At 37.4% G+C, this 15,921-nt stretch overlaps 1 long non-coding RNA gene across 1 annotated transcript in view; it reads right to left on the reverse strand.

Moving 5' to 3' along the window:
* LOC133225921 (uncharacterized) overlaps positions 1-15,090 on the reverse strand; it is a 56,998-nt gene extending 41,908 nt beyond the window's left edge. Inside the window, exon 1 of the long non-coding RNA XR_009729320.1 lies at positions 14,575-15,090. This is a non-coding gene — a long non-coding RNA (uncharacterized LOC133225921). The remainder of the gene's footprint in view (positions 1-14,574) is intronic.
* Positions 15,091-15,921: the final 831 nt, after the last annotated feature.

Below are 15,921 nucleotides of genomic sequence, written 5' to 3' on the forward strand. Positions count from 1 at the left end.
GGATGATGTAATTCAATCTTAAGTCTTTACAGGATTCTTTGTCTCTTTTTCATCAGGCAAAGCTATAATGTCTTGTTGTACAGATCTTACTCTGGCCTCACAATTTTGAGGATAAATTAGTCCCTCTTTCTGGTTCAGTTTCAGTGGTTTCTGAGAAATCAAATCTTTTAGAATCTTAACTCCATAGATAAAATGTGAGCTGAGATTCAGCAAAAGGACATGATCACAAGTGTATAAATTTTCAAGTATGCTTTCTCTGCTTCTCTCCACTAAAAGCATACAAACTTCTTTTTTCTACCCCCCCCCCCCCAATCTTCTTGCCCTAGCTGGTAAAATCCATTTGCTTTCCCAGGTGCTCAAATGAAACAAATGTATGAGATGGCTTAAAGGACAGCTAGAAAATACCTGCTCTACATTCAAAGTTTCTGTGATTCTCTTTCAGTCTGAAATCAGTATTGTTAACTTTTCCTAACAAGCTACTTATTGAATATTTGTTCTTTCTAGGGATTGTTCATTTAATACAGAAAACATATGCTAAGATCAGTGTCACAGCACAAAGGGTCAATAATCCTTATGAAGATCAAAATTTAAAAGAAATGTTTGAATAGGCAGTGTTAACTGAAATCTGGTTATTTTTTTGTTCAAGAGGATAGAGAAATGAAATGTTTGTTCAGCAACATTAACACAGATTAGTGGTGGTCTGTTGAAGAAAATGCTTACTTAGCATTTATTTTGAAGAATGAATTTTGTTAATCTCAGTGAAAGATAGGGTTGCCAGCTCCGAAAGGCAAAGGTGCCCAACTTCCATTTGTCTCATAGCAAATTTCTGAGTATGTTTTTAAGCAATCTGGAAGTAATCTGAGGATGAAAATGGTATTCTCGTTAAAAATCTATCTTAATGTTGCTTTTCACTGCCATATTTAGGAAATGTGTTCTTGATTTATCAAGATAGGTACTACGATAAGTAAGAATGGAAATGACACTGTGTGAGGGAAGACATGGTCTGCTTGTTGTTCTTGGGGTAGGATAATATGTGAGAAGTTTCTGAGGCTATGAGAAGTAAGTTTTCAGTATGTGAAATGTTTTGACTTTTAACTAAGAAGTTTGATTCTACAGTGCCACCATCCTTTAAAGATTAAATCCAAATGGCACTATGTGGAATACAATATCCATTGTTCATACTTCTTGAATGACTTGGAATCATGTGTTAACATGATGAAACCAGATGGGATGTTCAAACACTAAACTCCATTCAGTGCTAGCCAGATGTCTTTTCTGGAGGATGGGGGAGGGATTGTCCAAATAGCAATTTCAGAAAAGATATTGACTGTCAAACTTTGAGAAACTGATTCAGGTGATAAATATACTTCATTGTTTATTTAGTACTTATCTGCTTTTCCTGGCTTCAGATGTGGATTTATTATGGGATCAAAATATTTCTTTTTTTTTTTTTCTTTTCCCCAAAACTTAAATGAGTAAGTAAAAAATAAATGTAACTGGGCAAGTACACTGAGAGATAAATTTGACTTAATCAGTCAAATGCAAGCTGCAGAAAGTAGCATTGAATTAAAAAAAAGAAAAAGGTATGCCAAGCAGTTAGTAGTAATTCAGAGAGGTTTTATCTCTAAATTAGATTACCAAATGTTTCTGTAGTGAGCCAGCTGTATGTGGAGCTATGTTGGCAGAAAATGCATGGCTATCTTGTGTCTTAAAAACCAAAAGAAAACCTCTTCAGTCATGGTACCTTTGACCCTTGCACAAATTCCACTACAGTGGGCTTGTAGCAGTTCAGAGAGACTGTAAATATGTTTAGACAGCTGGTACAGTCTGAGGCCTTCTTAAGGAAATGGAAAACAATACAGGATGTCTTCATTCAGAAATATTCTCATATAATGAAGAATGCCCAGTATCTTTCAATGCAGAATGCCTTTTTTAGTGAGTCTTGTTGCTAGTCACAAACTGAAGTATGAGTTTTCAAACAGAACAATTGAGAAGTAGGTCTCCCCCACATTTCTCCTTCATGCTATGTTAACCTCACTTATTTTACATGTGTGGTAGAAGAAATGCCAGCCAAGTTAAGTTTCTAAATTTAAAAATAATGGATGACAAATCTTTGGCAGAGAGATATGAACAATTCTAGCCCTCGTTATGCTTGCCACCTCCTGTTGTAGAGAGCTAAGGAAAAAAAGAGTGGGAAACTCATTTAGATCTTGTAGCCAAAGGCCACAACTCCCTCTCCTATAAAAGTCTCACATTTTCTTGACTGTCTGCTGTCCCTTTGCGATGTCCAAAGCATGCAGTGAATCCTGAGGGCATCCAGCAGGAAATTATTGCTGTCTATTCTGTGTAAATCCCAAAGAAGAGAAGAAAAGGAGTGGACATAAGCATCGTGTAATGAAAGAGGCACTGGATTAGAACAGGGTAGAGAGCTAGGTCTTAGTACAACAAATAGTTTGTGAATTCAGCAAAGTAATTTCAATGGCCTTGATATTCTCATAACCTGCTCATGCAAGGCATCAGTCTCCTTCCACCAGGAGCGTGCTGGAAACACATGTTGGAGTCCTAAGCCATTGAAGCCTGGTAGGATGAATCTAAATGTAATTCCCTGTGCTAGTTGCTCCAACCTGGCCTGCATGGGTACAAGTGTGTTGTTATCTCCCTTGTAGAACCACCTTAAACTGTTATGCAACCAAAATATGTTAATGAACTTGATATTTCAGTGTCCATCCTTGTTTCCTTTGAGCTATTTCTTTCTTAAAGTTCAGGAATTTGTTTTTTTTACAAATTTAAACCAGTCTTTCAGAAAAATACATCTGAATTCCGTTTTGAAAAGGACATGAACTTTATCAGCTTTTTGAGTAACTCAGGTTTCACTTCCTTCATTAACATGACCAATAGATTTAAATTCTATTTTTTTTTTTCTATGGAGAAGGTCTTAGCTTACCAACATTTTGCCACTGAGCCTGAAAAATTCAGCTGGAATACTGGTACTGAAAGAATAATCATGATGAATGATTCTCTAAATGAAGTTATGTGAACTTTATTCCCCCAATATAAGTACAAAACTGGCAGAGAATAATGGTTAGTGGGAATTTCACCCCCCCCTTTCTTTTTAATGATGATTTGCAGAATTACCATGTGGATTTACCTATGAAATAACCATAACTTAAACAATTTCAAGTGAAAAAGTAAAGTTCATGAGTTACTGATGAAATGAAGAAAGAGGAAACTTGGGTTTAGAAACAAACGTCCAGTGAATCCCACAAGTTGAAATAATGATGCTCCACAGTTTCTCTCAGTGAAATTTCATGAGACAATGCTTGCTTTACCATACTATTCTGTGTTTTGACGAAACCTGGCTCTAATTTTGCAAGCAGGAAAACTGACGCTAATCAGATTGCAAGTTGGTTATTTGGGGTTTCCACTAACAAGAAAGATTAGGACTTTGAATCTACATTTCATGGTGTGAGTTGAATAGCAATATTTATCTATCTCTGAAAATTAACTGCCTTACAAAAGGCACTGTCTTATTTGCATTTTACTTGCATTTATGCTTTTAAGTAAAAATCCCCCAAAACCCAAAAGAACAAAAAAGGAAAACAAAAAACCCATCTCTTCCTATCTAGAGTAAGTGTTCATATTTATGGCAGGCACTTCCAATTTTTACATCTTTACACCTTACTCTTTGCAGAGGAATATAGTGATTCAGGACAGAGTGATTGAAAAAGGTTGGATGGGGGTAGAGGAGACAGGTAAGCAGCAGCTCACCAGCAAATGGATTTCATAGGGGAATCTGTCTCTAGTTTTAGAATTTGGTGAACTGATGCTTTGGAGCACACCTGGGTGCTGATTCTGACAGTACACAGATCTGGAAGGAAGGTTTTCATCTCTTCCATATCTGTGATATATTAGGAGTCGTTTACTGGAAGAAAATTTGTGTTATGCAAGACTGAAGTAGTATAGAATTACAGGAGACACCTGGATTTGGTTGGGTTTTTTTAAATGGCTTTTTTTCAACTAACATGGAAAAAAGCCCTTAAAACCAAGCACAATTCAAAGATAGTTTTCTTTAATTTCCTTTCTTCAGGTAAAATGCATAGGGAAGGCATTAGGAAAATTGTAAGTCAGAAAAGGGAAATATGTATTAACAGAAAAAGCAGGTTCCATAGACAATTTCCTGTATTTTAAGTGCGATTACTACATGTAGATGGGAACTGTTAATTATTAAGGGTAAATGAATCAAGACAAGTATAGCGTTTTACCATGCTATTTTTTCTGCAGATATGATATGGTGTGTAACAATTGTAACACTGGCTTAGAATTTACAGAGAATAAGCTTTACATGAGTCTTCTCTGAAAGACATGACTTAGATGTTCCAAAATAGCAGGATACTAAATGAATTTAGGTTTTGGGTTATCTATTTTTTTTTCTCTGATTAAGTTAGAAACTTGACTAATTAAAATTTCAGTCAATTTTATACTTGCAAATCGTTGTAAAATTGGTCATTTACAAACATTACAAGAGCATAGTCTCAGGTTGCAGTCCTGAAAAAGATTCATAGTAGCCACCTAAAGCAAGACAAATGAAACCACTTTATCCAGACAAAGGATTCTCAAGTTTTGTAAGTGCCCAAATAACTGCTTCTATGGATACACAGCAAGCTCAGTAGTTATGATCTTGATGAGATAGTAGGAGAAAACAGTGCAGAAAATTCATTCTTTTTATCTCAAGTCCAGCTCTTCAGTACTATGTGTTTCCTTCACAAAAACAATGTCTGTTTTCAGTCTACAGTAGTTGAATTCTCAGCTGTGCAAAAAATACAGTTATGACAAGTACACTTGACCTTCAGTGAAATTAAGGAGAGTACCACCTGCACTAAATATGTCTTATAAACAGTGTCAGGAGCAAAGGGATACAGTCTGGCTAGAAATCAAATCCAGTTGCATAGCTTACTACAATAATAACATTTCAGGTTGCTTTAAATTTTTGACTTCTGATGTACCCTACTCTCAAACAAGGGGTGTTGATGAGTTCTTAGCAGCTGCACTGTGAACAGGAGCTCTCTTTGTGCTGAGATAAAGCTACCCAGCTCTAGAAATAGTTTATCATGCAATAAGCAGCAGTTTATATGTTTTTTCTCCATTTTTTCATAGCCCAAATGTTATAAATGAAATCAAGTAGTACAAGAGAACTGTTTCAGGGCACTTAGCAGAATATTTTGATCCTTTCACCTGTGCCTGCTCTTGCTGTGGTTCATCTCTTAAACCATTTCTTTTCCTCTGTGCTTTTCCTTCAGCTTAATGAACATTTTGCAGCATAGCTCAGTGAGGAAGGAGTGTGGGAGACATCAGCTATTTAAAGCTTTTAAGTGTCTAAATCATAATTTCAAAATATTTTTAAGGCAGACTTAGCTGGAATAAACCACAAAGTGCAGAACTGGACAGTCTTCTATTTCCAGCAAGTTTTAGACTATGGTTGTACAGACTGCATTTTAGTACATTGTGTCATGCAGTATAAAACTTATGGGTCTTTAATGCTGGGTCCACATCTGAAGAAGCCGTCAGTCCCGCAACATAATATGAATAGGAAAAATGGATTCCCTGCCCACAGCAACAAGGAATGTCCATGTAGGCTTTCTGGAAACAACATGAAGCCTGAAATGGTCTCAAAGATGATGGTACCTATGTATACTTTCTCCCCAGCATTGTCAAATTGCAAGCCCTCAGAAATCTTAGCAACTATCTCCTAAATATAAGACATGGATGAATAAACATTAAATATGCATGTGCTGTCTTTTATATTATCTGCATCGCTGACAACTGGAGAATTTACAGCATCTCATATTTAATATACATTTTACTACACTCCTTATTTTTATAAAAATGAAATTATACAGAAATTGTGTAATTTAGCTCTTTTTAATATTAGTCTGTAAAACTGTTGTTTTGCTTTAAAATTTACATCAGTCCCAATATAATGAATAACTACAAAAACATAAATTTATTTTGGAGGAAAATGAGCTGAAATTCCTTGGCTATTTTGTAGCAATGGGTTCTGGTTTTGTCTCCCATTTCCATAGCAAAGAGAATTAATCTGAGAGATCAATAGCATTGCTGGCACACGTTGCATATTCCTGCTATAATTCATGGTGCTGGGGAGTATGTGACATGAGCTTAATCTTGTATCTTGTCGTATAGAATTATGCCAATCGAATACCATTTCAAAGAATCTTTTGGTTTTATTACTTTAATGGAGTAATAACTAATAAGGGAAAATGGGAAAAGCAAGTCATTGTGTACTTAGGATAATAAAAACGTGCTAAGCCTTGATATCGGGTGGGTGTAACGGATGCCGTTGCATAAAATGCTCTGTGCACTTGGCCGCATGTGAAACCTGCACAAACTTCCCAATAATGCTAAAGCACTTGCTAAAATGTTGCACCTGGAGCAGGGAGGAGTAAAGAGGGCAAAGGTCAGCATTAGGCATTAAGACACTGGCTAAACAGACTTTACACTCGGTGAAAAGTCCAGACAACCCCTGCAGTGTCATCTTACAACTCTGGTTTTCTTCTTTTCAAGACATAGTAATCCATAAATACACTCAAGTCACCAGCAGCTTAGCTCTCCACTCCCCCCCCCATCCCATTTTTAACTCTCATTTTTAATTCTTACATAAAGATCTGAAATTTTAACCCTTTCTCTGCCCTGGGGACTGCTTTTCTTTGCTGTTGTCATTCATTACACTGCTCCAGCTTTTAAAATACTTCTATGCAAATTATTTTATTAGAAAAGTGGCTTCATATCAACTGAAAAATAAAGCTTGAAAGCGGTAACACAAATTCATTGCGTGGATAAGACATTATGGGAAATGATCAGATTTTTATTTCTAAATAAAAGGCAGTCATCAAACTCTGTAAACAACTTAAATGCATTGGGGGTTTTTAAAGCTGCTTAACCAGAGACTTTATGTAAAATATCACATGGGATGCAGCATAAAATTTGTTTTTACAATATCTTCTGAGCTTTTTTATTTTGGATGAGTGAAACCAGTTTCAAAAGGGATGCTGCAAGAAAATAATCTTGCTTGCCATTTTGGCGGTTTGCTAAATAAAAACCCCAAACGAACAGAACTTATCAATTCCTATAAACTGGAAAAATGCAGGCGTAAGACACAAAGACGTCTTTGTACTTTTATCATCTAACTGTTTGTTTTGTACCTATTACTCTTAGTATCTGAAATCATGAAACCAAGCTGATTTTAATCATTTTATCTGATCCCATCATCCACATCCAATAGCTTAAGAGACTGGTTAGAATCCTAATATATTCTGGAGCCTTGACAGTAAAAATAGGCTGATGAAATACAGTCCATCAATTGCACGTAACCATGTGCTTTCTGCTGACTTCCTCTCCTTGTTCTGAGAAGCACTATGAGGCCATACTTCCACGGAGGATATTTCCTTTTCTCCTGCATCTCACTACCCCTACCCTTCTGCAAACCTGCCAAGATGACCAGCAGATCTGCCACACTGCCTTAATTAATTTTCAGAACTCCTGAACAGCACTGACACAGCATAGCTGAGAGTCTGAGTATGTATTTTGTACTGTGCATGAGCCTTGTTTAAAGAAACATTCAGCAGAGAAATCGTTTTTCTTCTTTTGCACAGTGAGCCCCCTCATATTTGCTCATTGAAGGAAAAGAAAGTTTTTGGGTCTGTTTGTGTGATGCTATCACTTCAGTTAGCCACAAAATGGCAGCCTCAAAATCTTCTGTGAAATCTCGTAATTTCAGGCCCAATGGTCTCTGTTCCTGTGATTCTTAGAGTTGCTGCCCAAGGGTTTCTAACTCAGTCTGTCTAATGGGGGGAATCGAAGAATTTTCAATAGAAAGGTGAAACTGGGAGTGCAATATAATGACCACCAGTGAAATGGCCAGTACCCAGCAACTGTATTTACTTCTTGTAGCATAGAATTCTCTAGAAATTAAAAACCTATTTCACCATGATGCTTTACATGTGTGCTGAACTTTGAGCATGGAAGTGATTCACTAGGTGGCCTTCAGGCTTTCTACATGAAAATATGATAAATGCTGTGAACAAGATCAGATCCTTAGTGCACAAATACTGGAGGTAGTAAATGTCTAGGTAGGGTTCAGGCTTGGTCTTCTTGGTCATGCAGTGCAGCACTTCAGTCTGCAGTTAGTCTCACTGGTACCATGGAACAGTCTGTTAAACAAGCTGTACAGAAGTTAGCCTCTTAGGGTTAGACCTTGCATGACGTAGTCTTAGCCCTTAATGTTGAATATAGAGCATCATTACAGACAGAGTATTGTCTTCCAATTATCCTGATTCTGATGTTTTGTTGCATGCTATCGGGAAATAAAGTTAGTGTGCAAGTACATGGAAAAACCTGAGGAAATTGAACTAGAATTGAGTTACATGAACCTCTTGAGCAAGTCTTTGTATCTTGTCTAGTTATAGAAATATCACACAAAAAATAACCCAAATAATAGCAAAACCAGCAACAAAAATACTATTGTTCTGTCTGGGATTTTAAAGTCTTTTCAAGCATCTGAGGTATCTCTAGTACCCTTTGCTGTGGTACTTCAATGCTGAACTCGCAATTATAATCACAAATTCAAAAGTTGAATTGTACTAATATGACGTAGATGAGAAGTCAGGCAGTTAAATGATTTGCCCAAGGCAACAAAACATCTAACTAGAGAGCTGAAACCAGACCTTTTACCATGTCTGCCTGGCCAGTTCCAAAGTCTGTGCTTTATTTTATATTCTCAGGCATGTTTCTTCATGCGCATGTTACTTGGACTGGATGCTTGACATACAGCAAAGGCCATGCTACCCACTGCATTTTCTTCTGGATTGTTTTTCACCTTACATTTAAAAACTCATCAGGGTTTTAATAAAAACCTGATTTTTTTTTTTTCAGTAAAAGCCTGATTCAACTGAAGAAGCCTACCTTAGAGAAAGTATTTCCATAATTATATTTCAGAAATTTTTTTGTAGAGCTGTTTGATTCTTTCTTGATTCAGGCTTCTAGTGACAGTCTGAAACCTTCAGCCAGTCAAAATTAAACTGTGAATAGTAGCTGGAATTGTTCAAAATAGTACAGGAATAATAAATCTGTTACCAAGTTAACTAAGTTATTTCCTTGTGTAAAAAGAAAAAAAAAAAAAGCCCATTAAGCCCCCTCCCCAAACAAAAAAACCACAACCAAACAAAAAAAAACCAGCCAAAACAAAAAACCCCACACCAAAACAAAACAAAATCGAGAAAGCAAACAAACAACTCAAACCAAGCCAAAACCAACCCAACTTGCTCTATATTCTTTCAATTGATTCCACACACCACCCCCCCAGCCCCACACACCTTTTCCTTTAAAGGATTCACTTTACCCACTTACCTTATCCATGAGCTATGTAAACATGTGGATAGGACCTTGTGCATCTTTAGCATATACTACTTGTTAAATCTCAATATTGTTATATTGCTCCGCAGATATCTCACTAAATCCAAATCAAATAGTAAGGTAAGACTGTAATGATGTTACCTGTGTTCATATTTCTGTAGATAATGTTTGTGTATGATATATACAGTATTTACAGTCTGTACTTTGCATCTAGATCACACAGAAACAAGTGAGACCATGATCCCCATCCCACATAGTGTGGGTGGTGTGTGTAAAATCTATGCAGGCGAAGTAATTGAAGATTACAGACACTTTAAGGGTGAGAGCATTTTGGACAGTGGAAAAAAATAATTCTGGTTTTTAGGCTTTTTTTATTTCAGACTTTCTGACTTCATTAGAAAAGGTAAAGCAGTTCATGCTTTAATGCACCCACACTTTTCCTTCTTCTGTTCACTTTTTTCTTGAGTTTTGGTTTGTTTTTTTGTTTTTCTTTTCTAAATATTTGGTTGTTAATGATGCTGGGTACCTGCTTATCTGGTGTGTAATAGACATACATGTTCCTCGTTACATGCATTTGTAAAAAGGAACTTGGAATGATTTTTGCCTGAACACAACTAGATTTGCTTCTGTACAAATAATATAAATGAAATAATCTTAATTATTTTGGCTCATGCTAGAAAAGATTCAGGACAAAGGGGAGATTGATGCAGTGTGCCTTACAATGGCCCTACTGATTTCTCTACTGGCCCTTCCTCTGCACATGGTCAATTAGAATTGAAAATCCTGTGCTGATTTCATTCGCTGGAATTTTTAAGCAGGTCAGGAAGAAAGATGTTATTGAAAGGAAAAGTCTCATCTAAATAAGAAAAGAACACGTGGCCATCTGGTCTAACTGTACCATGCCGAAAGTCGTTTTGGCTCAACTGTAGTTTGAGCTTTGCAGCAGTTTGGCAAAATAACGCAGAGAAATCTGTTTACATTAAAACACTCTGTGCTTTTTATCTATAAAAATGCAATGCATGGTTCTCTTCCTATCTGTAATTACATGAGCTTATTTGACCCTATTACCTTATTGAGACTCTTTCTGGTAGGCTCTCAAATTACTTCTGCTGTGTAAAGGTATAAGTGAAACAACGTTTTCTGAAAGTTTTGGAAGTAATCCTGAGCTCTTTATTCTTATGGCGAAAAGTTACACTTCTGCTTAGACTAGGAAAAACTCAACCAAGCAGATGCAACAGAGGAAGTATGGGGGAAGAGGGGAGAGGAGAATTTAAAAACAGAAATTGAAACTTGAGGTTTCTGCAAGTAACACCATGGAGTTTGCACAACCAATTGAAGGCCATACACTTAAGAGATGAGCTGTAACAGACATAAATTTCTTAGGGAATGGAGTAAAAAATATGCATAAACTTCCGTGATTGCTTTGTTTCAACATCAGTTATTTGAAAGTTTAAATAAGTCAGCAAAAAAACTCAGGTCAGAATTTTTCACATTTAGATGAATAAACTGTTTGTATAAAAAGCTGAAACACATAGCTCCAAATCTCGGGTGCCTGGAAAACAGCAGCTGGAGGGTAATATCGTATTTACAAAAATTACTGGGCATTTATATCTCCTATCTACTTAAGCCAAAACTGTTGAACTCCCAGCATTCACAAAACCCAAGAGACTTTACTGGAAGAAGGGGAGAGTGTTGAGCTAAACATGGAGGCAAGGGCCATGTATGCGTATGCTCAGGTTTAATGCTTTATGTGAGTAGTTGTTGGTTTTGCACTGGTAAACAATAAATAAGTTGCCAGTTGAAAATCCCTTATAATAAAAGGAATTATGTATATGACTTCTAAAGTTTAGAGGAATTGATTTGCATAGGATTTCAGTCTTTAGGAAATGGATAAAAATATATGGTTGGTTATTGTCATTACCTTTAAGAAAACACAAGTCAGCACTTCAAAATGTAGCTGCAGGCATTATTTTGAAACACATTTGTGAAACATAAGTAACAAATTTTGTTTTTCAAGTATAATATGCCAGCAAAAGTAGAAAGGAATTTAGCATGTTAATACTAGTGAACATGTGTATATGCATATACATGTAACTTACAAGTATGTACTTGTCATATGACCACTGTGCTGAGTTTGCCTGTATATTTCATACAAGGTACCTAAATGTTTCTTCAGAAAAGTGATAAATCTGTTGTTTAAAGAAACCCCAAACAATCCATAAATACAAATTTGACAGCAGCAAAATTCATTCCACCCATTTCTCTGAAATCTCTTTTCTAGTATATTTACCTTGCCTGTGGATATTGTTGCCACCACATGTAACCTTTTGTTTGTATGATTCTACTGTTATTTGGAAGGGAAGATCTCTCTAAGACTAAATTTGTGGGACACTTATGCTGAGTTCCTTTTTCTTAATAGCAATATATTTTTGTTTTATAAAGCAAACAAAAACAAATGCCTATCTTTCTATTACGATACCTGTTAATGTGACTAAAATATTGTTTAAGCCTTTCCGGGACTAAATTAGAAGCAGTATACGTATGCATGTGTTTAAAAATGTTTTTCCTTTTGAGTCTTTTTCTGCCCAAAATACATAGTGAAAAGCAGAAAATAATTGCCATGTGCATCATGCCATACTTTGTACCAAAAGACAATGCAGTTTCAAAGAACTTTCAGAAAATAGGTCTGCACACCATACATTTAAAAAATAAATAGAATAAATGCTTTGAATCTCCCTTTTCCCTGTATGCCTCTGCTAACCCCACCCATAGCCACACCAAACGGAGAGCAACTATTTTGGGGAGTACCGCATTCCCAAGACTAACTTTCTGGCACGATGGCACTGGGCCAGTCAGCATTTCTCTGGGCTGTGGCAACAGGAAGGCGGAGGAGGCTTGTGAGGCCAGCTAGCTAGTCCCCTGCCACGCTCCCCTTCTGTGGCTTGAAGACAACCTACTTGTGAAGCATTTCACTACTATCTTGTTTAAAACTGCCACAAAACTGTCTAGGAGATCTTGCTAATCTCTCTAAACCCAAATATATTTAAATGTTGCAGTTTGACTGCCTTTTAGACGTAGGTCTGTGTACACCATCTATTTGCCTTTAGTGTAATTTGTACATATACAAAATCTGTTCATAGTATTTGAGCTACATGGCAAATTATGTAAGTGATGCATGAACTTAACATAAAATACTGCATTGACTGTACAGCTAGAGTGTAAACCACTGTAAAATGGGGAACAGTGGATGCCCTTATTTACACTGTTAGAACGTGCGTGCACCCATGCACATGTTTTGTACAATAAGGTGCATATCTATGTTTGCAAAGTTTCTTATTTCATATTTTCTTGCAAATCACAATCAAGTTGAAACCAAGCTTGGCCGACATAAGGAAGAAAGGCTTGTGTTTGCCTTTAATCTTTCTGCAACGCGGTTCAGACTTCTGTCTGATCTGCACATAGCAGAGTGAGGGGCTTGCCATGCATTGCGTACAGGCTCCTTGATTGTGGAGGGAAAAAAAAAAGAAATCTGGCTGGAATCCAGACAGGCGAGCGCAGTGCTCTGTTGATCATTGTGTCTAGCCTTCAGGTGTCTCAGCTCACAGTGGGCGGCGGTTGGGGGAGGGGGAGATAACAGGAGGGCAGACAAAGAATAAAATGGTGTATTTTTTTTTTAAAAAAAGGTAAAACATTCATGTCAAATTCTTAAAAAAATATATCTTTTTTTTTTAAAAGGGGTTCTTTTAACGTTCCTTTTCCCGCAGTGGGAGCAAGCAAACATCTGTGCAGGAAGATTTATTTAAGCCATAATTAGTAGCGTCTGGAGTCTTTCAGCAATTTCTCCTTATTGCACTTATTTTCTTTTCATTTTTTTAATTATTTTAAAGCATTCTGCTCATTTTTCACTTAGAAACTGTTTTTACTTCATGCTTTATTAGAGATCCAGCCCAGCCAGGACAGAGTCAGATTTCTATTGTCTTTGCTTTTTCCCTTCTGATGGTAGTTTTCAGAATCTAACTTTTGGTAGGGGAGAGAGGGGTGGGAAGAAGCATGCAGTCAGGGGGGAAAGATCTTATTAAAGGTCTCGTGAACACGTGGGGGCAGAGAAAATGAACAAAAATGCAAATTAGTGCTTCTTATTACACAGTTACTCCTTTGGGTTCAATTTCTTTTCCTGAGAAGAAGGAAGGGGGGGGAAAAAAAAAAAAGGCAGCTCTGCTTTGTCTGTTGCTTCTGTTTGAGAACTCTCATAAATCTTGCCCAGAAAGCAACTTGGGCTTAAGGAGATCTGGCCAGCAAAGCTCTGGGAAGCAATTGCAATGTCTCTTGCTATAGATACTCTCTTCTTTCTGCCCCCGCTGCCCCTTCCACCCCGACCTTCTGACGTTATGCTGCCAAGAACCCCACACCCTTTCCCACCCTGCCAGGAATCCGAGTGAATGCAAGCTGCTATCGAGAGGTAAAGTTGCTTATCAAAAAGCCTCTCCTTGTGCTGAGTGAGTCCAGATATTATGTTAGCTGTGTTTTTTCAGTCCAGCCATAACCCTTTCCTAACACTCCCCTCTGTTGGCTTGCCTCTCCCCCTCCCCCCGTGGAAAGGGGTGGGATGGGAACCTTGCTCGACTTCATTGTTCCAAATGTAAGAGCTATTTGCCCCAAAGTGTCTTCGCTGTCTTTCATAGCTAATTATAATAACTGTCAGATGTCTGGAAAGTCTGGGCTGCCCTTGCTGGCAGAGTTAAAGTTTGCCTTTATTTTTTTCCCCTTGGGGACAGATCGGGCCTGATTAGACACAGAGTACAAATAAAAGTGAACAACATACGTGTGTCGGGCTTTTTGTCTTTGTTTTTCTTTATGAACAAAGCAGCATGCTGGCTATGTCAGGAAGCAGTGTGGCATGCAGTGTGCATGCAGGCACTGCCCTGGAGGATAACTCTTTCTTTTTTTTTTCTTTTTTTATTTTTTCTGTTTTTCTCTTTTTTTTTATTGAAGAATACAAAAATTCCATCTGAATTTGAATAACGCTTTAGCTACTTGTTCATCTCATCAGAAAAAGTAACCATCAGTTCAGTTGCAGACAGCATTTTAACAATTTTAAGAGATTTGCATTTCTGGGTAAATATAAAAATAAATAGACTCCGTACTCACAGTTTTGCTGTGCTGTGCAGGTCGCTGTCTCCTTCTACAGAGACAAGGAGGGTCGGATGATGTCAAGAGTGCAGAATCCCAGTTTAATTCAGGAGAAATATTACAAATGCGCTTCCTGAAGTCGCCTGGAAGTCAGCCACTTGTGCTCAGACATCCCATTGCTGCTCTGCACGCTATACTATCTGCAGTTCTGAATTGAACTAAATACTGCCCATGTGAAAGACAGGGGAAACACAGTCATGTGGGACACACAAATCCACTCTATTGGCTCCGAAGGCACAACTTCAGCATTCTTGCATTTCCACCATTGGCTAACAGTTCAAGCTGAAAGTGTCTAAGTCCTCCTAGTGAGTCCGTTTTCCCTTTATGTGTGGAAGAATGACTGTAGGATTTTACAGTGACAGGATTAGTTAAGAAAGGGACTGAAGTCATCCCTTTGACTGAAGCTGGTGGGTGGGGATTGGAAGCTGTGCTTTTCTCAAGTCGACGTTTTTCCTTTTTCTGCCTGCGCTCTGGGTGTCAGGAAATGCTTGCAGTTAACTTGGGCAGCACAGAGAAACTGAAGTGACTTAGTTCAGGGCTAGGGACTTGACTTTTTAAGTAATGCAGTGCTACAGGTTGTACAATGATTTTTGCAGGAATAACTCTATTCTGGCTGGCTAAAGTGTGGTTATTTTCTCCTTTCTAGACTTTTTTTTTTTAAGCCCAGAAAGGGCTTTATCAGGATCACATAACTGGAGCTTTTGCATCACACAAGCCAGACAAATAAATCCAGCAGTTCCAATTAGCATAGACTAATAATTTGAATGACAATAGAAAATACATTTAACATAACTTTTGGATCGCTGGGGAATATACTGATGTGGTCATAATATTTTAAAAGAAGCAATAAATTCAATAAAAATCTATGAAGATATTTGGATATTTTGAGAATAATTAAATTATAAAGATTAAATAGGAGGGAAGAAGATTGGCTATTCCCTATTTTGGTGTTCTGTCATTTGCCTGATTTAGTTATGCCAGCATGAGCAGTTATTTGAAATGGTACTCAGTCATGTGTGACATACTTCTCCAATTAACCCTCATTAAAAAGACCTTTCCCAAGTCCCACGTGCATGTTTTTCCAGAACCATGGAAAGTGGAGGTATAAGAGATTTGTCAGGATTTGTGTCTGTTCTCCTCTCTGGGCAGGTTTAGTTCTTCTTCTCTGTTTCTAGGGCTTTGTCTAGTGTAGCTAAATACCCTGAACATGTGGCTCCTGTTGGTGGACTGTTGAATTTAGGGGCTAATTTAGAAGTTGAAGGTCTTAGCTATACTTGGAAGTCTACCATAATGATTTTTCTGAAA

The sequence above is a fragment of the Neopsephotus bourkii genome, unplaced genomic scaffold (assembly GCF_033783945.1).
Source record: "Neopsephotus bourkii isolate Nb327-2 ecotype Australia unplaced genomic scaffold, CSIRO-AGI_Nbou_v1 NB_1768, whole genome shotgun sequence".
In the NCBI taxonomy this organism is placed as follows: domain Eukaryota; kingdom Metazoa; phylum Chordata; class Aves; order Psittaciformes; family Psittacidae; genus Neopsephotus; species Neopsephotus bourkii.